We start from the raw sequence: 27,005 nt of genomic DNA, 5'->3' as shown, positions 1-27,005 counted from the left end.
TTTTGTCAACTTTCCACACTGTTGGAAAAGTGGAAACGGAGGTTACCATATTCCTATTTGTGTGCCAGGCTACGCGAGGCGTAGGCATTTGCTTTTATGAACAACATAAATTTTGTGGCGTTGCTCACACGTCCATGGGTAGTCAAAAATTTGCCAAACCGGGTGGGACATTCGGAGTTACACACATTCAGAATGAAACCAGTGTTCACAGAATACACAGTGAATCATTCCATGACTCAGTTGCTTACAAAAACAACCTTTAGCTCATGGGAAATGAAACAAGATATTCAAACATCTGACGCAATTGATAGTAAAGTGCTCTTTTTTTAACCAAGCACGTATACCCTAAAGGTAAGAATCACTTCTCATCGCCTCAACAGCACAGGATAAAGCAATCAGACCTTGCTCACAAAGATTAGAAGACTGTGTAGCAAATCATTCAAGATGATGTCTGCAGTCACAGACGACGACACAGCCTTGGAAAAGCCTACATACCATGCACTTTGTTTTTGGATCCCTACTTTCACGCACATTCAACCTCTGTCCACACTAAATGTCTGTTCGACGGCTTAGCGTCTACAGTAGCATATGAATTTTCGAATGATGCAATCTGCACAACCGAGACATCACTTCGGGCAAACACACGTACCTGGTGCACTTTGCCAGGATCTTGAAGATGAGCCTGCCCAGACCTGCATAGTATGAACTATACAGCGTTTGCCATAATAGACGGCGCAGAATAATTATCATTTCTTGCATGCATTTATTCATTTCTTTCTTATCTCACAGCCTGAAATGAGAAAGATCTTTTTTCCGGCATTAAGACCTCCGTGAAACCGTCAGCTCTCCTGCCCGTCCCATGGGTTTCCAACGGGTCCGAAAAAGGACGTAGGGGTACAGCAGGAGGTGTTTAATCGATTCTAACGAATCTACTTCATTTCACTACATTTCGCATCGTTTAGCGCTGCCATCTAAGTCAGTCATCTTACCATTATGATCAACATCTGAGGCATAAACAGCTGCCTATCCATCATACCGTCTTCCCAGACTCGCACTCGCAAGTTGACCTAACTCGCGTCATTCACCAAACAAGCGCTTCATTAATGTAAATTTTTCATTGAAAATCGCGGAACTAAATTTGCTTCCCCAGTAATACACACCCTTACACAACTAGAACTTTTTAGAGAGTACCTTTCTGCACGTCAGTGATAGCTTAGGCATCGGGACTATCTTGGCAACAGATTCATTATTGCCCAGAGGACAAATTTTTCTGTGTAGTAACACTGCTTTGCCTATCAAACAGTTCAGTCATCGCACCCCAATTTACTAATGGTAAATCTGAAGACGTAATCGAGGCAAATATGTGCAGGCACAATATTGTTCACTGGTTACACTATGTTCAGAAGCAGTCAAATACAATTTTGCAGCCTTTCTCTCAGGGCTTACCTTAAATTTTGATTCTTTTGCCAGGTATTGCCGCAAGACATTTTTGCACTGTAGTCAGTTCATCTGGTATAGGACAGAGTTTAGGATTAGCATTCATAGACATTTCATACGTCAAGTATTTGCAACTAGCTTAGCGCCCGCTGCTACGCTCAAGCAGACTGCATGGTCTGTACAGATTTATTTTGTTTTTCTTTAATAGAATTTTTACGTTGTTCACAAATTGCAATACCGTCTAAACTTTTCACGTTAATTAAGGCCATAAAACATGGTATTTTCCAAATGCACTTCGGCCAGAAAACCATTATGATAGCTAGAGTGAAAGTTTTTGTTCATTATACCTTTTGTGTTCTTGTGGCAATATTTCCATAAGTTTCATCCACTAACGTATCATGATTTCCATAGTAACGAGTGTTACAGTTGAACAACTGAAATAACAGATTTTTGTATTTCAGTAACACTGTATTAAAATCTCGGTAACTTAAAACAGCAGTTCTCATATTTATATGCATAATGGTATACTGTGCCTAAAATAAAACTTTTCTCTGAATTTAAAATATAAAATAACCACGATGTAACGGGAATTACATAAATGCACCTGCTTGCTGACTTGGACGGTGAAAATCAATGAAGCCTTTGAGATTTTACATGATAGAAAGTTACCAGTTTAATTTCAGACCAAGTAAACATTACAGAAACTAAGAGTTATTTACAAATCAGTATTTTTTTCCGGCAATTGAACTAATTTTAGTGTAATGGGTGTTACGTAGTTCAGATTATGTATTAGAACTAAACGAAATTTCCAGTCCATACACACTGCTTCACAGTTCACCCTACTCCATCCATTGCCCCTTTCGATGTGAACTTTGCAAAACTTCCATTTGCGATCATTAATGCCAAAATCATGTGCCACAAAATAGTTACTGGGTAGCGTAAACTTGTTTTTAAATTGGCTGGCAAAATATTATCACTAAAGAAATAAAACTTTGTGTGTTTGTTAGTTTTGAAGACTGTGCTATAGCTTCTCTGTCTGTGATTTTCCTTTTGGAATGCTGAAACTACTGAGGCTGTGCATACTTAACATAGGAGTAAATCTTAATTTTTTTTTTCATCCAATGCATTCTTTGACTTTCCTGAATTCTAGGTTTTCTTGGGATACCCATTAACATCTTCCCACTGCTGCATACCATTTCCTAATTTAAATCTTCGCCAGGAATTAACGTTTTCATGTCATGGGAACAGCTTTCCAATTGTTAGTCATGCAGTTTTCATTTTTTATATCAGAGCGCAGCTGATCTATCAGTAATTTATGTTGTCTTGAAAAAGAACGAACAACTTTTACAATTGACTGAAGAATATAATACCTGCAGAAACATACATTGTGCGGTGTGTCTGATGCAGGTAGAATACGAGATGTATGCAGAGACTAAAATTTAGATTTACCTGCTTCAGTATTAGCATAGCGCTTCTAAATTCTTGACATGTTTCCTCTATTGATAAAGCCTCTTGTATTTTTTAAATAAATTCTCTTTTATCGGTATGTGGGATTTTAACAGATTTGACATCCTGGTTTCTTGGAGCTTGACGTCAACGTGACAAAAACTTTCATTTCAACTTTATACCATCATCTGACAAAGATATTTTAGATTTCGTAGCAGGTCTTACAGAAGTTTCTAGCACATCTGGACCAGTAACATCAGCAACCATTATTTTTTTTTTAATCACAGCTGTCTTCTTACCTGGACTTGTAGGTAAATATTGTTTTACCCTACTTAGCGCTTTTCCAAATGATTTACGACAGTTAAATATTCCTACTGACGACTCGTGTTTTTGAGGATTTTTGCTTCAGAAACTAAGGTTTTTCTTGTGTTTTTTAAACTCTTTCCCTTATCTTCCTTGCGTTTTCTTTTATCGTTTGCACATTCTTCCTAACTTTTTCTTTCATTTTTTGGTACTTCAACCTGTCACGATGCCGCTCCTCCTGCAAGTTCTCCCACTTTTTGGTATCACTTTTAATTTTTTCTGTACGTGTTAGATAGGGTCATTTATAACATATCTTATGTTTATAATACAACACAGCTACTATATCTGATAGCTTACAAAAACATGCTAAGGTTACAGTTTCCATGGAATCCGACATATTTTTTATCTGACTGAAAAATATCAGTTTTCATAGATTTAGCTTTAAATTTTTTCTTAATGTAAAGAAATATTTTCTAAAAAATTTTCATTCACTGTTTTACTCCCTTAAGGGTTGAATTTACAAAACCAGGGAACACGCAGTTTTTCGCTTCTAAATGAGAAACCAAATACTAACTTTCACAGGTTTAGCTTTAAAAATGCTTTCACAGTGAAATATTTTCATAATATTTTTCCTAACGGGTTGAATTTCGAAAAACAATGAAGCAAGTATTTTTTATTTTCAATCAGTACGAAACTCCAAAATTTCAGAAATTTAACTTTAAAAATACTTTCATAATGAAATATTTGATAAAACATTTCATCCGCTAAGGAAATATTGATAACATGTTCTACATAATTTTTGTTGCGTTATTTTTGATACTTTTAATGGAGTAACAAAAACATCTGATTATTTAGGCCACAAATTACTTACTGTAGTCCTGCAAGTAACTAACATACACAACAATAAATTGAAATAGTTGCTGTGTCGACTTGAAGTCAAATATAAAGCCATTCATAACATTGTGTGTACTGAAAGATGCCATGTCACTCTTCTGCATTTCCTTCTCAAAAGGCTTCGAAAATAGAGATAGTAAAGAAATCGAGCTGTTATCAAATAGTTTCTTTAATGAGTATTTTGCCTTATTTGGAAACTAACAGCACATGAAGCACACTGCACATGTGATCCGCAACAGTGATAACGTGCATTTATTTTCGCAAGTCTACTTGACAGGCATAGGCATCTGAGTAGTTATTATACAATAATTTAATAACAGATGCAGAATCCTTCTCTGTTTTCCGTACTCAAATGTGACAGTGTTCCAATACCATATTGTAAAAGTGTATCAATAAAATTTTAGTGTAACTCCCCACTGGTGACAAAAATATACATTTAAATGAGAGATTACGAAGATTTTCATTTCCCTAGAGCACAGATGTGATATGTCGAGCACACTCCTTCTGCCACACACATTGTTCGTTACGACCAAAATAACTGTTGCTTTTTCGATGGAAGGTTGGCGTTTATTGCTCCATCAGCCACGAAACGCAAACTGAGGTAGGGCAAACTTAGACAAGTCAATCGACCGTATCCTTTTCGAAGGAACCATCCCGCCATTTATCTTAATCTATTTATTGGATATCACAGAAAACGAGGGCTGGCAATTGAACACAAGTTACCCCAAACGCCAGTCTGGTGGCTTGAGCTCTGCACCACTTTCGTCAGTGCTGTGTTAGTGACTTGCTTGCTCTCTTGCTGTAATGCACACCTTTAGCCTGTCTCAAGATATCCACCACCACCTCGCGGTGTTGCAGGTGTCCTTTTGGTGACACGGCTGTCATTTCCTCCTATAATCTAAGGGTATTTGAGCTGATTTTGGTGCATGTAGCCATATTGACTCAACGACATCGTCATTACCATTCCAAATGACAATGAAACGACGTGGTTGGAATATAAGGTAGTGGAATCGAGTGACCATGCCGTCAGGATTATTATCTGACGATGCTGAACAATCTGCTAGCGGGATTTTGTAAGGAAATTTAGAACAACTTTTTCAGTATTTCCACGTGTTGAGCCAAATGGCCTCTGTCCCTAAATGTGGAGAAATGCAAGGCACTGACCATGAGGACGGGAAACAACCCAAGAGAAGCAGTTGCTCATTGGTACACTCCTGCAGCGTGGAGCGTAGAAGATAACATGAAGAGAGACGGGTCGCACCTAACTCATGGACTCAGTGGAAAAAGGGGCAAAAGGAATATTCGTGGTCAAAGAATAGTGCAGCGCAATTGTTAAGAAAACTTCATACTTGACACCAGGACCCATTTGAAACTATTACATACACTAGAATTTTTAGGAATTCATAAACCCCATGCCATGATCTTAACAAACCGGTGCAGTATATATAAAGTACAACGGAGATGGTCGGTGCACGTAAATACACTGACACGAATAAGTATCGACATTTTTGTTTCAGTACCTATGGATATAGTATCGTTAGAAACATGATACTGACTGTATCGGAATCAATTTTTCACAACTAGTTGCATCAGAGTCGATATGTATGCCGTATCGACGTAATATACATGAAATGAAAGTGCAGTAAAAATAGGTTCGATGTGCAGTGTACTATGAACATGTCATATCTCGACAACGTATCTCGCTAATCCGTGTTACTAAACGATTGAAACGGTCAGTCGATTACTCTGTGGCAGTAGGAGGATGGCTGTCTAACTTTGTAAAATGTTTCCGTAATCTTCTCATGAAGACGTGTAATCTCACTTTACAGTTTAACACAATAATTCAAGTATTAATGTGTTAAAATTGTGGATATGACTTAAGACAGCACAACTCGTGCACTAATTACCCAGGCTTTTCATCCGTGCCTGACATGCAGAGCACTAAGCGACATCCAGCGAACTTTAAACGTAAATTCAAAGATTTTCCCTGGTCTATGGATGATCCGAAAGTAGTAAAACCAACATAATTATGGTTTTCCTTCTTCTACCATTACGTTCTTAAAGGTTAACGTCAAATATTGGCACAGTAACTCATTTGTAAGTCAATCAGACATCTGAATCTATTTTATACATGGCAGTCAGTCTTGGGGTGTGGGGTGTGGGTTACGGATATTAACTACGTTAGCACTACCGCAAAGGACAACTTTGTGTAGCACACATTTTACGTCCAAGCGTATGTGTTTATGCCTAGATGGAATATTTGTCCCTTACTACTAACGTTTGTGGGGATAATCTTATGTTTATATTATTTTTATATTTTGCCTTTTGCTCTGTGTAACTCCCATTCTGTAAAAGTACATCTTAAATATACATAAAAAGTAATAAATACATTGCTATACTTGGGTACTGGTACCGATACCAAAACTGGTGTATTTTATACTGGATCGTCCATAGTTGGACTAAACGAAAAGTTATCGTGAAACCCAGCTGGGTTAATTGAGAGAACGGGTAGTCCATGTTGACAGCAACTACTGTTACTTCTGCAGTATGTCCCACTTAGGGTTCATGACGTGCCAAAATGCAAACCTGCCGCCTTGGTTCCCAAACTATCTCCTCTGGACAATACTCGTAAGGGGCATGAAGCATATCTGTGATTATACTGGTACAGATGCCGTTTTGACACTTCCACGTCAGTCCCTCCCTCCCTCCTTCCCATCGTTCTATACCTCTCTCTGTATTCCTTTTATTAAGGTGATTTAGACGGTGGTATCATTTCTTTTGTTGCAGAAACTGGCGAAATCTGTGGTGAAATCGTGCATAGGAACCATAGGACCAGAGCGCCTCTACAGGTATGTGAACCTAACTTTAGCATAGCATTACTCTTCGCAGTACGTTTTCCGCAATCGTGTGGGAGTGTGTTTTCGCTGGCCTTTCGAAAACAATTTTGTTCTGTGAGGCTTTCGAGTGTGTTGCCGGCTTCAGCATGTTTCACAAGGCCTGTAGATCATCAAAGAATTTTAACTACAATCCTTCTACCTCCCATGCAGAAGTTTTTTGTTGTTTTGTTGTATGCATTCTCTTGGCACCACACTGTTACAGAGCTAATGATATCATTTTGTAAGCGTTACAGTAGTAAAAAAGGGTGTTAGAATGCACTCCTCGTTTTCTATATGAAGATAATTAAAGCGCTGAGGCCAAAATCATAACTCAGTGCAGATGGCTGGGCTTGAGAATTTGTCACAGTATCACATCCAGCCCACCCAGGAGGCTCGTCAGAGCTCTCGCAGCACCACGTCAGCAATCTGCTGACTTCTGTTGTATAAGGCACCTATGTGAACGGTGAGTAACGGGACTTCATGAGATCGCTGACGTCTTTTCACACCCCTGTCTTAAGGCGCCGGAAACTTGTTTTACAAATTGGACATCCATGAGTGATAAATTCAAAGAATAAAAAGTCTGCTGTCGAGAACAAAAACAGATTATTTGAAAATAATAATAATAGTGACGAAAGCAGTGAATGAATGTTCCTGAAAGTGCTCATAGAGCAGTCTGCTGACCTGTACCAAATCTCCATAAACAGATTCAGCACAGCCCAGCGCAAAAATAAGAAGCAAAATTCATACGGCAAATACTTAGTTTTTCATTCAGTTGCAGCGATGGAAATGGTCCGCCCTGGTAGCTGTGCAGTCTGCACGTGTGACTGTCGTGAGGAACATGAGTCAGATTCCCGGCACTGCCAAGGATTTTTCCTTCATGGGACGACTGGAATGTGGTGCGCCGGGCACAGAGGCCAGCTGGGAGAGTGGGAAGTTAGGGAAGCTGTGCTGGCAACATGCTCGTCCAGTGACGCATCTGTTAAGTGGATGAGGGGGGGGGGGGGGGGGGGGGGAACCAGCTATCGAGCCTACTCTGGCGCCTGAATGCGGAGTTTGGTTAATGTTAACAATTACTGGAAAAGAGCAAGGCGGTTTGGTTAATGTTAACAATTACTGGAAAAGAGCAAGGCGGAGGAAGGGTGTGTAGGGCATTATTCCTGTGACATTGTGGAGGGCCTACTTGAGCTTCTGACAATGAAGTCGTGCTCGGCCAGATTGCCCTGATCTTAGACCAATCTGTTAGATGTGTTGCTGTGTGAATGGTCAGCTATATTTGGGAAGGCGCTGCAGACAGCGTAGTTCCAGATTTTTTTAGGCTATCATCTGCTGGGTCACTTCTAGATCGTTTGGATAGCAGTATCTGATCATAACAACTTGGTGTCTGCTGCCCGACTGTAGATGTAAAAGACTGCTGGTAGAGAAACAGAGCAGAGATGTGTGCGGCTCTGTCTAATTAGATGCATCAGATGTAACCGACTGACAGAATAAGGTCGACCAGATGTCAGATATGTCTGACCTCCCGAATTGTGTTACACACACGCGAAACAGATGCTCTGCTGTCAGTCTGTTGAATAATGCCGCGAAGTGCGGTGTCTAATCTAAAAAAAAATGTAGGGTGAGCGAACGAGGCCGCTACTCCGCTACTGCTGTACGTGAGTGCCAGAAACTTGTCGCCCCCTGATAACTGGACAAGGCTGGTATTTTGGGCAATCAGGGTTCAGCAATTCCCATTTAGATTTCTTGTCTTTTCCGTAAGCCACTCCGGACGAATAATAAAATTTTCTGAACAAGATCATAACTACATAAGCGCTCTTTTGCTCTGTTTCTGGCCCGCCTGTAGTAACAGATGTGTCAAGACACGCCACAGCCGACCTCTCACTGCTACAGTCGTAGCTGTCCACATGACGCTCCTGAAACGTGCTTTCAGCGAGGCGTGCACATTACCACCTTTCTGCACGTTACCACCTTTCCTTGGCTGTCCTAGAGTCGTGAAGTGAGCTGAGCACATGTTTTAAGCGGCATCTGCTACTCGTCTACGCTGCGTCGTGCACTTCATCTAGTTCCCTTATCGTTCTTGTACTGCCGGAGTTACCACGGCTTTGCCACTCTAGCAAACCTCGTCGCAAGAAGCACGCCAGCGAGCCTTCCGCGTTGTTAAAGACAACAAAGGCACAAACAAAGATGAGTGCTGACACTAATTTTTACTGCCTTGTACTACAATATAGGCATTAACTTCACGAAGAATTAGTAAAGATAAACGACTATATATATTTTCATTCTTGATGTTATATATACTATTTACTATTGGTTATTAAAAGGACAGGAAATAAGGTTTGCGAATATTACATTGACTATTCCTGAAAAAACACGCACATGAGCACACAATTTCCTCATTTTAAATTTTGTTGCCGATTTTACTTCCGTTTCCCAACTCACGTTTTGAACGGTATCGTTAGCAATAAATTTATTGCTTCAGTTAGTACAGCCTGCCATAAAGCCTCGTAAAAGACAACGGAGTAAGAAATTTGCAATTCCTGAAGAATGTCTTCCTCTAATACTCGTATAGGTGATATACTTTCATATTTTTACCACGATCAATAGTATACCCTGATTAAATGGATCCTCGATGTTGCGTCAGTCGCAACGGTCTTATCGTGTGGTCACAAAGATAAACCGACATGCACTTTGTTTCAAAGATCATAGACAGGATAATGGAGAATGTGTGTATTAATACCATTAAAATCACAACTTATGTTTACATGACCTGTGAAACACACTGAAATTGTCAAAAGTATAGATCTGCTTTTATTGTCGAAGAAACATCCTCCAGGTTTTCTGACAACACCGCAGAGTGCAGCAGTTGTAGTTAACCTTGGTTCGTGAATGTGGCTGCCTTCAATAAACAGTTCAGTGAGAAATATATCTACGATACCCCTTCATAAAATAACTGAGAAAATACGCTTAAAATTGACTACAAGACTAAAAGAGACGAAAGCACTCCCTCTTCAGGCCACAAGTGGCCCATCGGGACCATCCGAACGCCGTGTCATCCTGAGGTGAGGATGTGGGTAGGAGGGGCGTGTGGTCAGCACACCGCTCTCCCGGTCGTTATGATGGTTGTCGTTGACCGGAGCCGCTACTATTCGGTCGAGTAGCTCCTCAATTGGCATCACGAGGCTGAGTGCACCCCGGAAAATGGCAACAGCACATGGCGGCTGGATGGTCACCCATCCAAGTGCCAGCCACGCCCGACAGAGCTTAACTTTGGTGATCTCATGGGAACCGCTGTATCCACTGCGGCAAGGCCGTTGCCAAAAGAGACGAACGTTTCACAAAAAACTTACCCCAGAAGAAGACTGTGCGAAGAGTAAAAGAAATACGAAAATTAGACATCAGTGTATAGAGCATCTCTAGGTTTTTAGCTCACATTACAGGTGTCCAATACGGGCAACGCTTCTGACACGGCAAAACGTCAATACGTGCGCGGAATTCATTGAAGTCGCTATACAAATATTGCCCGGGAAGCTGCAACAGCATACGTGTTCATTAGGATTCCCATCTACTGGCGCGAACGTATGTTACTTCTTGAAATTCCCCACGTATTCTACAATGATACGGAGACGCAGTAAATGTACTGCACTCGCAGAGCGAGAGTTCTATTTCATCTCGTGCAGAGGTATCGTGATGGTGATGCAGGGAGCACGCAGCCGTGTAGTATTTGTTGTGGGGCCACCCGAGAGCGCCGCCGCAGGCAGCTGAGCGCGTGTTTATTATTGAGCCGGGGTCAGGCCGCTATCTGCGCTAATTCTGGCGGGCTTTATCAGCGCGAAGCTCGAGGCAGCGACCCCGCGCGCTGTTGGCACGGGACGGCCCGCCTGCTGCCAAGCCTGCCCTGCCCTGCCCTGCCCTGCCCAGCCCTGGCCAGGCCCGCGAGCTACCCCCCCCCCCCCCCCCCCGCCCCCCCCCCCCCTCGCCACCGTTTTCCTGCTGCCTCTGCCACTTTCACTATTTTTCTTTTCCTGACATTGCCAAGAAACAGCAACAGTTTAGTTGAACGTGATTGTTAAAATGCTTGTTTTGGAAACAATTTACTTTCCATCACAATCACAACATTTTCAGTACGAAATTACTGGTGACCTCCAGATTATAGGGCAGATGTCGTGGTTTACTCGAAGCACTGGGGAAAGTCTCGTAGAAAAGTCGATCCCCTGGTGGGCCAACAGCTAACCATTCACATGCGTATCAGCGTAATTTTAAAGAGCACATGATTTTGCCAGACAATTTATTACATTCAAAACAATTCCCTAATATACTCATAACCCTGCGAGAAGGAGTGTGGCGAAGAAAATATTGTAATGCCGCCCACCCGGATGTTCTTCGTGTTTTCTTTTTTTCTTTTTTTTTCTTTTCTTTTTTTTGTTTTGTTTTCGTTTAGAAGTCCGAGAATGTTAACCTGAAGCAAAGTAAACCACAACCAGACGTTTAATACGAGGTGTTTCAAAAAGTGATCTGATTTCAAAAATCCATATTTACTGGTAAAAACATGCTACAAACACGAGATAATTGCAAAATACTCAAAGACGTTAACTTTTAGCTATACTATTACAAATGCTCTGTTTCCTCTTGCAGCAGCAACGACGTCTCGACGATAACTAAATTCGTCATAAACTTTACACATTGTATCTGCTTGTACAGTAGTCATTGCGGCTGTTACTCCGCTCTTCACTCCTTCATGTCACGAGGTGAAGGGGAGACGAACACCCTTTCCTCCCTGCAACTCCACAAGAAAAAATCGCATGGGGTCATGTATGGCGATCTTGGAGGCCAAGACTGCAGCGCCGTGTATCGGGTCCCGTGCACCTTATCCAGCGCAGTGGCAGTTTGTCACTGAGAAAGTCACGTACGTTGTTGTGCCAGTGTGGTGGAACTCCATACCGTTTGGAAAATAGCCATCGAACTCCTCTTGAAGTCGTGGAAAAGGCCAATCTGCTGCTGGACACACAGAGCATTTATAACAGTATAGCTAAAACTTTAAGATTTTGAGAATAATTTGCAGTTTATTCGATGTTTGTTATATGTTTGTATCAATAAATATGAACTTTTGAAACCTTTCCCTTAGCATCCTGTTATTTCTGGTTTGATCGTTTTCATTCCGAAGGCATTTCTTTTCGTAATAATTGAATGCCGTATGCGATCTTTGAAACTGTGTTTTGTAGCCGTCGGTGCGGTGAAAGTGGAAGGAGGAGGATTATCACATAATCTGTACTGTATCAAAAGGCGACCACACACGTTAGTTGCAAGCTGAACAGGTATTCGTGTGCAAGCGTATGTTAATATCCTTTGCCTCCACGGCAGGAAAGCTTGTAAAAGGATCAGTTTGTACTTCAAATACTTGGAGCTAGGACGACTATAATTTTCTCGTTTCGGCCGGCTTTACTGTTGTGACGCGGGCAAACAGGCAACAAATGGGAAACGCGATAAGTGATGCAAAGACTGCTTACTGAAATGAAAAAGTTATTACTGTGTGAGTTGAAGTTATACCCTTCACACTGGTATTACGTGATGATCGACTGACGAAAATATTTGAACTTCCCACCACTGGTAGCACTATCGATTGAACGGTACTATGCAATGAGACACTCCCAGACACCGCACAAAAGACTGACAGCAACATCGCACTTTCCCGCGAGCTTGATCCGCTATGAAACTGCAAATAGACGTCTGTAACACGCGAGTGTAAACTTATGTACTTCATCTCTTCCGGCTCCAGAGCAACAGGCGATACCTTCCATTCCTTCCCTCCTATAGTTGGTTCCGTGAGATTTTATCTTTCTGATAACGACGTAGCTCTCTGTGGAAGCGACAATGGCTTTGTACTTCGTTTAAAGATAACTACGCAACATCTTTCTCTTACGCAGATAGCGAGGCTAGCTTTCGTGTACTCTAATCCCAACAATCTGAAATTTACTTGCCTGATGTGGCTCGACATAGTGGTACTATGAAGATTCCCAGGACTGTTTACCCTGTACACTTCGGTATACCTGCACGAGTGTGCATAACTGGAAGTCGATTAAGCCTCATGCAGCTTGAACAGCCAGAATACTAGCACAAAATTAGCCTTCTGACTGTCAAACAATCATGCATAAAGTACTTCATCATGCACACGTGTCAACCGTATAGTTAGGTGAATGGCCACCTCTTACGGCTCGAGCGCAAAGTGCGGCAACCCATTCTCATTTAATTCCAGACTCTCTTAGGTATATGATGCTATGTGTGGAACAGTGCACACAGTATTATGGACCAGCGACGCCTAACGCGTGTAACAAACGCTCACGTACGTGGAGATATCGCTACTGCAATGCAGTCTGTTATGGCCACTCTGAGCCTTCTAATGAGGTGTTTTACACTAGTTTTTCAGCAAGTCCTACTGGATTATGTAAAAACTGTGCTTTCACATCTGAGTGCTAGTTGGCTGCCTGTTGGCGTTTTCTACATGTTATTACTCAGGCACGAGTGTGTGATTCTGTTTTGGGAGTTTAACTTCCCACATAGCTGGCCTTATATCTTAAATTTTGGCGTGAACTGCTGTTGTCTGCATTTCCAGTTCGTTGATTTTTGTGTGTTTGACATATCTAAATTTATTTGTTGTCCAACGGTACTAATTATCTTGACCCTAGAAAATTTTTATCGAAGACTGAACAGAGTGGTGCTTTTTCGGCTGCGTGCCTTTTGGTGACGCTCCTGCGCCGGTCGTAAGCAACCAGCTGATACTGGCTGTGGCAGGCACAGTGACTTTACCTAGTTTATCCACACAGTGTCGAAGAATGAGTTGCTGTGTTGAAATATCCAGTGGGTTAGTGTTCAGAATGACTGCCTCTAAAAACGCCTTGCATGTGTTGTGTGTCTGAAACGAATGCTTCAGATTTTTCAAAGAAACGTTGTTAAAGCAGAAGGCTGTTTCGAAATGCTACACTATTACCTTTTTACAAAGTTTCAGAGCATTTATCACACTTTTTTCGATGTTCTGTAAAAACGTCTCAAGTCATCTCCAGACAATCTAGACTGGTTTCCGCAAACTTTCACGGGATTTGTGTAAAAATTAAACAAGCACGATCCTCAACCAATTTACTTTTGCCACTTCTGGCGTAAGACGTATCACTCGCCAGCGTCGCATGTAACTGAACACTTAAATGTTACCGGTTCATTTTGTTGTTTGCTTCTCGAGGACAGGGATCTCGATTCCTCGAAGTTGTTAATTCCGCCCACGCATACGCCAATGTACTCATTCAACTGATCTGCTCAGTTCTCATAACAATAATTTGCTTTACCTCTGTTAGTCACCTTCCACCATGTATCTCGATTGGGTTGGAACCAGTGCTTTCATAGTGCTTTCATATGCTTCACAATCCATTGCTGTTGTGGTCGTCTTCAGTCTAGACACTGGTTTGATGCAGCTCTCCATGCTGCTCTATCCTGTGCAAGCTTCATTTCCCAGTACCTACTGCAACCTACATCCTTCTGAATCTGCTTAGTGTATTCATCTCTTGGTCTCCCTCTACGATTTTTACCCTCCACACTGCCCTCCAATACTAAATTGGTGATCCCTTGATGCCTCAGAACATGTCATGCTCATCGATCCCTTATTCTAGTCAAGTTATGCCATAAATTTCTCTTCTCCCCAATTCCAATCCAATACCACCTCATTAGTTGCATGATCTACCCATCTAATCTTCAGCATTATTCTGCAGCACCAAATTTTGAAAGCTTCTATTCTCTTCTTGTCCAAACTATGCATCGTCCACGTTTCACTTCCATACATGGCTACACTCCATACAAATACTTTCAGAAACGACTTCCTGACACTTAAATCTATACTCGTTTTTAACAAATTTCTCGTCGGCCACTGTGGCCGAGCGGTTATAGGCTCTTCAGTCTGGAACCGAACCGCTGCTACGGCTACAAGTTCGAATCCTGTCTCTGGCATGGATGCGTGTGATGTCCTTAGGATAGTTAGGTTTACTTAGTTCTACGTCTAGGGGACTGATGACCTCAGATGTTGTACCATAGTGCTTAGAGCCAACAAATTTCTCTTTTTTAGAAACGCTTTGCTTGCCATAGGCAGTCTCTGCTTTATATCCTCTCTACTTCAACCATCATCAGTTATTTTGCTCCCCAAATTGCAAAACTTATCTACTACTTTAAGTGTCACAGTTCCTGATTCCCTCAGCATCACCCGACTTAATTCGACTACATTCCAATATCCTCGTTTTGCTTTTATTGATGTTCATCTTATACCCTCTTTTCAAGACACTGTGCATTCCGTTCAACTGCTCTTCCAGGTGCTTTGCTGTCTGCCAGAATTACAATGTCATCGGCGTACCTCAAAGTTTTTATTTCTTCTCCATAGATTTTAATTCCTACTCCAAATTTTCTTGTGTTTCCTTTACTGCTTGCTCAATATACAAATTGAATAACATCGGGGAGAGGCTACAACCCTGTCTCACTCCCTTCCCAACCACTGCTTCGCTTTCATGCCCCTCGACTCTTACAACTGCCATCTGGTTTCTGTACAAATTGTAAATAGCCTTTCGCTCCCTGTATTTTACATCTACATTTATACTCCGCAAGCCACCCAACCCCTGCCACCTTCAGAATTTGGAAGAGAGTATTCGTCAACATTGTCAAAAGCTTTCTCTAAATCTAGAAATACTAGAAACGTAGTTTTGCCTTTCCGTAATCTAAATGGTAGTGTCAGTATTGCCTCACGTGTTCCAACATTTCTACGGAATCCAAACTGATCTTCCCCGAGGGCGGGTTCTACCAGTTTTTCCATTCGTCTGTAAGGAATTTGTGTTAATATTTTGCAGCCGTGGCGTATTAAATTGATACTTCGGTAATTTTCACATCTGTCAACACCTGCATGCTTTGGGATTGGAATTATTATTTTCTTCTTGGAGTCTGAGGGTATTTCGCCTGTCTCATACATCTTACTCACCAGATGGTAGAGTTTTGTAAGGGCTGACTCTCCCAAGGCTGTGAGCAGTTCTAATGGAAAGTTGTCTACTCCCGGGGCATTGTTTCGACTCAGGTCTTTCAGTGCTCTGTCAAACTCTTCACGCAGTATCATATCTCCCATTTCATCTTCATCTTCATCCTCTTCCATTCCCATAATATTTTCCTGAAGTACATCGCCCTTGTATAGACCCTCTATATACTCCTTCCACCTTTCTGCTTTCCCTTCTTTGTTTAGAACTGGGTTTTCATCTGAGCTCTTGATATTCATGCAACTGGTTCTCTTTTCTTCAAAGGTCCCTTTAATTTTCCTGTAGGCAGTATCTATCTATGCCCTAATGAAATACGCCTTTACATCGTTACATTTGTTCTCTAGCCATCCCTGCTTAGCCATTTGGCATTTCCTGTCGATCTCATTTTTGAGACGTTTGTATTCCTTTTTGCCTGCTTCATTTACTACGTTTTTATATTTTCTCCTTTCATCAATTAAATTCGATATGTGTTCTGTTACCCAAGGATTTCTACTAGCCCTTTTCTTTTTACCCACTTGATCCTCTGCTGCCTTCACTACTTCATTCCTCAGAGCTACCCATTCTTCTTCTGCTGTATTTCTTTCCCCTATTCCTGTCAATTGTTCCCTTATGCTCTCCCTGAAATTCTTTACAACCTCTGGTTCTGTCAGTTTGTCCAGTTCCCCTTTCCTGAAATTCCGACCTTTTTGCAGTTTCTTCAGTTTTAATCTACAGTTCATAACCAATAGACTGTGGTCAGAGTCCACATCTGACCCTGGAAATGTCTTACAGTTTAAAACCTGGTTCCTAAATCTCTGTTTTACCATTATATAATCTATCTGCAACCTTCCAGTATTTTCAGGCATCTTCCATGATTCTTGAACCATGTGTTAGCTATGATTAAGTTATGCTATGTGCAAGATTCTACTCTTTGATTTCTTACGCCCATTCCATATTCACCTACTGTTTCCTTCTCTTCCTTCCCCTACTATCGAATTCCAGTCCCCATGACTATTAAATTTTCGTCTCTCTTCACTATCTGAATAATTTCTTGTCTCATCATACATTTCATCGAACTCTTCGTCATTTGCGGAGCTAGTTGGCGTATATACTTGTACTACTGTGGTAGGCGTGGGCTTCGTGTCTATCTTGGCCACAATACTGCGTTCACTATGCTGCTTGTAGTAGCTTACCCACACTCCTATTTTTTTTATTCATTATTAAACCTATTCCTGCATTACCGCTATTTGATTTTATATTTATAACCCTGTATTCACCTGACCAGAAAACTTGTTCCTCCTGCCACCGAACTGCACTAATTCCCACTATATATAACTTTAACTTATCCATTTCCCCTTTTAAATTTTCTAACCTACCTGCCCGATTAAGGGATCTGACATTCCACTCTCCGATCCGCAGAACACCAGTTTTGTTTCTCCTGAGAAGGACGTTCTGATGAGTAGTCCCCACCCGGAGAACCAATATTTTACCCGAAAGGACGCCATCATAATTTAACCATACAGTAAAGCTGCATGCCCTTGGGAAAAATCAGGGCTGTAGTTTCTCCTTGCTTTCAGCCGTTTGCAATACCAGCACAGCAAGGCCGTTTTGGTTAGTGTTACAAGGCCAAATCAGTCAGACTGCTGCCCCTGCAACTACTGAAAAGGCTGCTGCCCCTTTTCAGGAACCGCATGTTTGTCTGGTCTCTCAGTAGATACCCCTCCGTTGTGGTTGCACCTACGGTACGGCTATCTGTATCGCTGAGACACCCAAGTCTCCCCTCCAACGGCAAGGGCCGTGGTTCATGAGGGGATAACAATTCATTATATCTTCAAATTAATCACATGTTTATCCCAGGTCTGTGATCATAACAGCAGTAGGGTCTGCTTATGCCCTCTATTACACGCATATAAAGTACTTCCCAGTGAACTTTCTGATGGGATTTTAATACCTTCTTTCTAACTGCTAATTTCATTAATTCCATTACATATGATGCGAAGTTTATAGTCTTCCCCCCCCCCCCCCCCCCCCCCCCTTGCTGTTCGCAATAGCAACTGTTAATTTTGTCATGTGTCAATGCGACCGTATTTCATAATGAATTTCTCTTTGTAAAATAGTCCATCCTAAGGACCAGATGTACCGGTTGTTTGGGTAGCTATAAATATTTTAGTCGCTAATATTAGTAACATAATCTACAGCAAAGCGTTTCGGGGGTCAAGTTCCCATTATATGACTTGAGTTAATTCTCCATAAAATGCACTGAACGTGACAATATAAAACGAAAATATTCGGACATGATGTCCTCGTCCTACTTTCGAAACGTCAGCTTTAGATTACATCCTCCAAAACGTTGCTTCCGTAAGGCGATAAACACCCATCACATCAGCTCTCTCTCTGTGCACCGCTAGAGCGTGAATATGTGTACGGTTGTGACAGACTGCACTGAGCCATCACCAACTGCGTAACATTCCAAAGGTGTTGCAAAGGTCGTAGAGTGAAACCATACTAAGTTATCTGTGCCAAATCGTTCACATTTACCTTACTAATGCCGGTTTAAATAAAATAAAGGAGATTCTAGCATTTTCACCAGAAATTTCAATCCACTGGTTGACGTTTGACAATGTACTTAATGTACTGACAGGCGTCCATTGTCATTCCTTCTTGAAAGGTTTTTTGATCTCACTTAAGGTTGGCGTTAGTACGATAAACGTGAAAAATTTCGGACGGGTAACTATTACTATATACCAAGAGCGGGCGTTGTTTGCAGGAGGGGGGGGGGGGGGAGGGGGGGGGGGAGCGACTGTTAAAACTAAGTTTCTGAAAACAGGCACAAGTCGCACTTGGTATTTTTTATTATGACCGGTTTCGCTCTTCAAATGGAAAAGAGCATTATCAGAATGCACATTGAGACAGTATGAAAAACTTGCACTGATATTATGTAAAGTACAAATTCTGCTTCCAATGTGGTGACGTACGTTTAAAGCTATTTGATAACATTAAAGATTGCCTTTACAGTTGGCTGACTGGTTTAAAGATTAGTTTTTTTGTACTACAGTACTTAAACTTAAGTTTAAAGTACAGCAGTAAATGATGGAATTGACACTGACAGCGCCAAAGATGAAATTGACTATACAGCATTACTTGCAACGTCCTTGGAATAATCCATTCTAAGATAATTTACAATTACAAAAACGAAAGTTTCATTAAACGCCACTTTTATGTGCGTGTGTATAGACATCTATGATATGCATGTATCCCCTTATCTTTAAAGAACAAATGCGTCTGTAAAAATTAAAATGTCTTTCAAAATACATTATAAAAATACATATTTAAAAATGTCTACACAAATATGCTTTCAAAAGAACTGATTTTAAAAGTATTTCTGTTAGGATGATGCAGCAGGTATTATATTTTGGTTCCTTATCTACAGCACTTCCTCAAACAAGTGGAAGAAGCCATGTAGATTAAATTCGTTTTGTTCGATTAATAAATTTTGCAGGTTTTTCTTTTTTCTACGGAAATTTCCAATCCTTCTAAAGAAATCAGTGGACTTTTATATGGGGCGTTGATAATTTGCATACTGTCTTGTATCTCACCTACTGTGTGTTTAGTTATTCCCAATTTTCATTCAGTGCTGTAAGATTTGAATTGCAGTGTTCCTTGCGTGTTTTAAATGCCCTTCTAGTCTGGCCAATGTACGTCCTCTTTCAATTTTGGCACTTTATTTTATTTACCCCTGAATTACTATATTTGTCCGTATGAACATTCTCTTTGCGTATTAGTGTGTGTCTAAGGGACTTACTAGTTCGAAATGCCACTTTCACTGTGTCTTGGGAAATGTCTCGTAATACGGTCTGTTACAGGACCATTGTATGAGAGTGTTATGTGCTTTTTCTTTTCTACTGGTTTGCCTGGTCTAATGTTTTTCTTTCTTTTAATGTTCTTCTGTATAGTATGCTACAATTCCATTACATCGCGTTTTTGGTAGTTGTTGCTTAATGCTATCTTTTTGTCTGTAATTCTAAGGCTCTGTCTTCGTCTGTGAGAGGTGACAGTAACATTCTGTATAAAGCTGAATATAAATATGCTTTCTTGTGCAGAACTTTATGATTTGAATTATTTCTAATAATTATACCTTAACACGTAGCCTTATTGTAAACTTTTAAAATGTCTCACAATCGCCCCCGCAACTGACAAATCGAGGAAATTGACGCTATTTTCCGTTTCATGTTCAACTGGGAATTTAATTTTTGGGTGCATTTGATTGAGTTTGTCTGTTACTGCATTTAAAACTTCCTTGGTTCCTTTAAACAGAATTATTGAGTCGTCAACGAACAGGTGATAATGCAGTATTTTCTGCTTTATATCGGGGAGTTTATCAAAAAATTTAATTTTCAAGTAATTCAGTAAAAGTTCTGATGAAATGTTGATAAACAATTACCCATCACTAGCCGTCTCCCATGTGGTAAATTTATTCACTAAAGATAAAGTACCTGAATTCAAGACTAAATTGCAAAAAGTCTAAAAGCTCTACAATCTCACCTACTGCAGTAATTTTATGTTGTACTATATTACGTTTAATTATTTCTGATGTTTCGTCGAGAGGTATGTTCGTAAACATATTATAATCGCATCTTCTGGTATTCATATTTACTGCATTGTAAGCAAACTGGACGCTGTTTCTTATGCTGAATGTTTTGTCGAATTTGTACATACTTCAAAGTTTTTACTGAATATGTAACTGAGTTCACTGTTTGGGCCATATTCGTTATTAACAACTAGAATTGATTTGCCCAGGTTTCTGTATTTTAATCTCAGTCCTTGCAGTAGGAAACCTTGGATTCGTTAACTTCAGTTTACGTTTTTCTATTGGTTCAAATAAAAACTGAGATGCATCAGTTGTCTTTTTAGTTCGGCTTGGAACTTACAGAGTGGATCGTTACTAATTTCGTTTATGCCATTGTGCTCGAAATACTGTAATGTTTTGTCAATGTAATTTTTTGCATATAGTAACACTGCCGTATTACCCTTATCAGATTTTATCACTAATGTTCCTGCATCTCGCAATTTTTAAAGTTTTTACTGTGGTAAGTTGCGGTATATTGCTGTATATTGTAAGTATTTGCATGTACAGATCTGAGATATCTATACACACGCCCATAAAAGAGGCGTTAAATGAACCTTTAGATTTTTGTAGTTGCAAATTATCATCGGATAGATTATATCATGGACGTTAAAAGTACTGTTGTACAATCAGTTTCATCTTTGGCGCTGTCAATATCATGTTTTACTACTGTACTTTAAACGAAAGTGTAAGTACTATAGTACAGCCAAATTAATCTTTAGAGCTGTCAGCCAAAAGTAAAGGCAATTTTTAATGCCGTCAGCCAACTTCAAACTTAAGTCACTACACTGGAAGCAGAATGAGCCCTTCACGTAATCCCAATGTAAGTTTTCCATGTTGTCTCAATTTGTATCTTTTACAGTGCATATTGTGATGATACTCTCCTCCATTAGAAGAGCGAAACCGGCCATAATAAAAAAAATGTAAAGTGCGACTTGTGGCTGTTTACAGAAACTTAAGCATTGCTATGGTTGTCTGTGTAATATCTTTGGAATGTTTTGGAACTGCTCGTGGCTCAGAGCAGTCTCACAACCGTACACATGTTTACACACCAGTGGTGCACGGAGCGATAGCTAGCTGTTGTGACCGGTGATCACTGCATTACGAAAGCAACGCTTTGGAGGACGTGCGGTAACGTGGATAATCTGAGCATGTAATCTCGAGTTGCCATTTCTAAAGTAGGACAAGAATTTCATGTCTGAATGATTTTATTTTGTTTTTATATTTCGGTGTTGAGTGCTTCTGAAGTGCATTTCATGTAGGATTAACTTAGACGGAGAGATGGTGAGCGCTTTACTACTGAAACGCGTTACTGAGGGTTATGTTCCTAATATTATTGGTTTTTACGCTACAATATTCACAACGACGGCTCTCTCTGTTCATGCTATATGAGGTAAAGGACTCACCTGACTTTTGTGTACACTTTTTGGGTTAACTAAGGCTCATTGCCTACATCAACATAATCAATTACAAATTTCTCCTAACTCAATGCTAATTTTTTCTACCTTTCCTTCTGAATTTTGTAATGTTTTGTCAGTCTGTTACCACCTTCATTCGACCATTGTTCTTTGCTAATCCTTTAAGATACTCCTTTTTCGTTCTGATACTTTTCCATGTTTCTCTATATTTCAATTTCCTTTTAAGCATTTACATCTTTCATGGAAAAAGCTTTCAAACAAACTTCCCCATTGCAATTGTATCGTTCTCTTCTGTTCCTTCTACCAATATGTATACAACGTGTAGTACGTAATTTCCCGATTTCCTTACCCGGATTTCTTTCAGTTTTCCTCTTCCACACGCTGTTCTACTGCTTCCGGCAATACGGCGTGCTGCAGCCGCATGCTACCAACGTCCTAGTCAACCACTGGCACAGCTGTTTGATTAACCTACTTGCTATCACATAACACTTTCACTTTCCCGTCTAGACATACATGTATGCTCCACAAGCCACTCCACATTACACGGCAGAGGGTACATCGTACAAATATTGTCGAGTTTCTGCTCTCGCCTATTGAGAGAGAAGAAAATTTGACTGTCTTCAAGCCCCGCCCCCTAACGTCCCACCTTAAGAATACGACTCCTACGCTGTATATACGATGGTGACAGCAAATCGCATGATCGATCTTCTTTGAAAACACGTTCTCTAAATTCACCCATCACCGTTTCGAGAGAACTACGCAGTCTTTCTTCCAAAGATTCCCATTTCAGTTCCCCAGGCATATGTTGTATGGACTACACCGACGTACCTATAACGATCTTGGAAGTGCGTCTCTGACTTGATCGTTGAAAATTACTTGTCAGCCCTACCTGGTACGTCTCCAACTCTCTACAAGTGATCACACTAGTGTCTTACATGCGATTTTGCAGAACCATTCCAACAACCGAAGTCTTCTGTTCGTTTTCCCTAACACTAATTCTAATTCGTTACCTCCTTTTCATATCACTTCTTAGTATTACTTTTTAAGGACGTACGAGATGTTGAGATCAATATGTTTGTCACTAATCTTATCATCGGATATTACAAAATTCCTTCTGCGTTATAGACATCGGCCTAGATTTAAACGCGTTTAAAGCTGAAATAGCATGCTTACGCTCTACTACAATGTCAATATGGTGTTAGTTATTTGCAAGTAACATCTCATGGAGGCGGCTGATGGCGTAAACGTATGTCTTCCCGTGACCACCCTCCCGCCCCCCCTTCCTCCACATTGCGCCATCCCCATACTGATGAGCCAAAACCATATGAATTCCTGCTCAATAGTTTATTTGTCCGTCTTTGGAACGAAAATCTCTGATTCTGCGTATCAGGGATCCGACAGTGTGTTACTAAGTTTGTGGAGGTACGGTACGTCGCATCAGATGTCTAAGCATAGGTAATTTAATTCGCGTAAATAATGGGCCTCTGATTTCCGTACGCGGTGATGGAACCCAATAGCGACCCAGAAGAGTTCCATAGGATTTACATCAGGCGAATTTGCTGAAAGATGACATCGCTATCGGCGAAGACATAAAGCATGAACGGATGCAGGTAGTTCGCAGCTGTCAGCGTCTCTTCGATTACTAACACAGGTCCTGTGCAAGTGCAGGACAACATCTCCCATACCAAATGCCACTCCCACCAGTCTGCGTCCGTTGCGCTCTGCGTCTTTGGAGCCATCGTTCTTCTCGATGGCGGCGTTTGTGTAGAAAAAATGTGATTCACCTGAAGAGCCGACACGTTTCCATTGATCGACGGCCGATTCCCGATGGCACCCTTGCCCACTGCAATCGTAGTTGATGTCGTTGGGCCAACGTGTGAACACGTAGAGTTGGTCTGTTGCGGTGAGCCATGTTCAACAAAATTGTGCTCTTTCGACAGAGATGCCACAGATCACCATCAATCCTACTTCACAAATCTGCGAACTCCACTTTCTGTGAGGAGTCGTGGATGCGGTAGTAATGTTTTGGCTTATCAGTGTGTACCGTGAGACGTGCGAGCGGTTCGGAACACTATCAGCCGTGCCAGCGTCGTAGCGGGGAAGCCAGTGTTTCAAGTAAATGAGGGCACGAGGTGTAGCGACGCGCGGTGTTTGGGCCGCGGCGCTGCGCGGCGCAGCACGTCTGCGGCGGTTCGCCCGCGGCGGGCGTTGAACCGGGTCGCCCGGCGACCGTTGACCCCTAGCGCAGCCGCAGCCTCAGCTGCTCCGCGCGTTCGTGATCCGGCTGGCTCGGCGCTCGCTCGCGGGCTGGGACCGCCACGCCGCACCGCACCGCACAACCACTGCAGGCAACTCGTCTCGTCTCCCAGCCATGTTCGTCACGAGCTCACAATCGTGCATTACCTTACGTAGAGGTGGTCTGCTGCGGTGCGCCACGTTCAACAATGTACAATGAAAGGCCTGCTTAGGAAGTGTGTGCTTCGGAAGAGTGTTTAAAAAATACACTTTCTGCAAAAGTTTTTGTTAATAATGTAGGCCATAGCAATTAATTAAAATTTGACCAGCTCCAGGATTCGAACCAGGGCCTCCTCCTTACTTGCAGATGAGCTGTCTTTCATGTTGCGTTTGCTTTCTTTTAATGATTCTATTGAACGACAGTATCCCAAACTTTAACGTTGACTTTAAATAATTTATATGTATAAGTGGCAAAAACTTTCCTATTTTCCGTTTATTGTTGAGGATTTCTAGTTTTTCGTTAGTGCTGTTTCAAGTCTTATGTAGACGCCCTCCCTCGGTGAAAATGTAGTTTACAAAACATGTGAGCCACCAGTGTTCATGTCTCGGATGCGGAAAACCCTTTTACGTCCATATGTATTATTTCCTTGCCGTTTATTTCGTCAAAAGTGAGTGATAGCAAACATTTTGATAGAACTGCAATTCTGGAGGCAGAAAATCTTGCCTCATTTTTAATTTGAAAGCTGTATGTCGAAAGATTCGGGGTTAAGATGCACACCTGTACTTAAAGGTTAAACAGATTAGGAAACAATATGACAGTGACAAGCCTTACTTCAAAGCAAACATCTTAATTTCAATCGGCAACGAAGGTGCGACTGGATCCCAACAATTTTGACTAAAACCCTGGTAACAGTTGGCTGTTAATATTTTCAAAGTTAAACTGATTGTCAGTTATTAAGACCGCTCTGAAGGAACGTCTTGAAACATCACTTGTGAACACTTATTGCAAGAGAACCCACTCGACAGAACCACTAGATCTAGCTAAAATACACCAATAATGACCCGGTCTTTCAAACACGGAAACCAACAGCTTAGTACAACAGCTTGTTCAGATTGCGACTAATAACTGAGAAATGCAGTTACAATCGTAGAACTGAACCGGTTAACAGCTAAATCTAACCAATGGCCGGCCGAAGTGGCCGTGCGGTTAAAGGCGCTGCAGTCTGGAACCGCAAGACCGCTACGGTCGCAGGTTCGAATCCTGCCTCGGGCATGGATGTTTGTGATGTCCTTAGGTTAGTTAGGTTTAACTAGTTCTAAGTTCTAGGGGACTAATGACCTCAGCAGTTGAGTCCCATAGTGCTCAGAGCCATCTAACCAATGTTACTCCCACTTTATCAGCAAGCAGTTACTGAGTGGTGCCGATGAAAGCCAGGTAGAAGAGGGCAGACAGTCCACGAGCGGTCGTCTGACACGAAATATATGCGCAAGCAAAGACCTAAGGGCACAACCCACAGATACCAACTCTTCCTCATAGATATTGGCAATGGGGCCGCAAAAGGGATAGTCGATACTGCACCTGAGCCAGGGGCGCCAGACAGAACAGTCTACTAACTCAACGGCGCCACGGCTCAAAAAATTTGTATGATATCTTTACAAAAGTAAAACGAGATCAACAGAAGATTAAACTGAAGCGTCAAAATATGTATCGGTTAACAATAAGAAAAGGAAAATATAGTTTTGCAGAAGACCGAATTAAAAAATAAAATTCACTAGCGCCGAAAAACGGGAAGAGCTTCTAGCCTCAGTAAAATTAGGTTTCATTACCTTTTTGTATTTCATGTCTTGAATGTAAGTCTACTCATAGTGGTGCTCGAAGAGATGATCTTCTAAGGGTGGCGATGGAAGAAATCTTATTGTCCAGTATGTCATCAGGAAGATAGTGGTTCTAGGCGCTACAGTCTGGAACCGCGCGACCGCTACGGTAGCAGGTTCGAATCCTGCCTCGGGCATGGATGTGTGTGATGTCCTTAGGTTAGTTAGGTTTAAATAGTTCTAAGGGACTGATGACCTCCAAAGTCAACTCCATAGTGCTCAAGAGCCATTTGAACCATTTTTGAAGATAGTGGAATACAGTTCTCGATCAAGCGAAAGTACGTCGTTGGCCTGTACTGTTGTCCTATGCAATGCGGGTTTGTGGCAAGGCAACTAAGCTTCTCTTCAACATATACGTACGTGATAATTAATCGAAACCCTCAGCTGCCGACAGGTGTTGTTCATATACCTCGATGGGGGCAGCCGAAAATGTGTCCCGATCGGGACTCGAACCCGGGATCTCCTGCTTACATGGCAGGCGCTCTATCCATCTGAGCCACCGAGGATACAGATGAAAACCGCGACTGCAGGGACTTATCCCTTGCACGCTTCCCGTGATACCCATATTCCCAACTGTCCGCAATCTTCATACGTAATATACCTAATAGATATTTGCCCATCCGCTCATTACTCGTGCACACTAAGGTGACGATTCCCGTAAGAGAGAATGCGCACAGGTTGCCCTAACTTTCTTGTAGTTGATGTCAAAATTCTTGAGTTCCAGGATCCTGCTTATTTAAATCGGAAAATTTGTATTTGTTATATATTGTTAACTGAAAATGCCGATTGCTGCACTCAAGTGTTTCAGACAAATGTTGAACTAGTAAGGGAACATATTCTTCTTTAATCACCTTAACACTCACCGTTACTGCCC

At 41.4% G+C, this 27,005-nt stretch overlaps 1 protein-coding gene across 1 annotated transcript in view; it reads left to right on the top strand.

Moving 5' to 3' along the window:
* The window catches only part of LOC124546001, a 359,037-nt gene that overhangs the window by 163,421 nt on the left and 168,611 nt on the right, over positions 1–27,005 (top strand). The window contains exon 2 of the transcript XR_006967651.1: positions 6,868–6,929. The gene's annotated coding sequence lies outside the window, so the exon portion shown is untranslated. The remainder of the gene's footprint in view (positions 1–6,867; positions 6,930–27,005) is intronic.

The sequence above is a fragment of the Schistocerca americana genome, chromosome 8, assembly GCF_021461395.2.
Source record: "Schistocerca americana isolate TAMUIC-IGC-003095 chromosome 8, iqSchAmer2.1, whole genome shotgun sequence".
NCBI lineage: Eukaryota > Metazoa > Arthropoda > Insecta > Orthoptera > Acrididae > Schistocerca > Schistocerca americana.
Note: the sequence above shows the minus strand (reverse complement) of the source record. Positions and strands in the feature narration are given on the sequence as shown.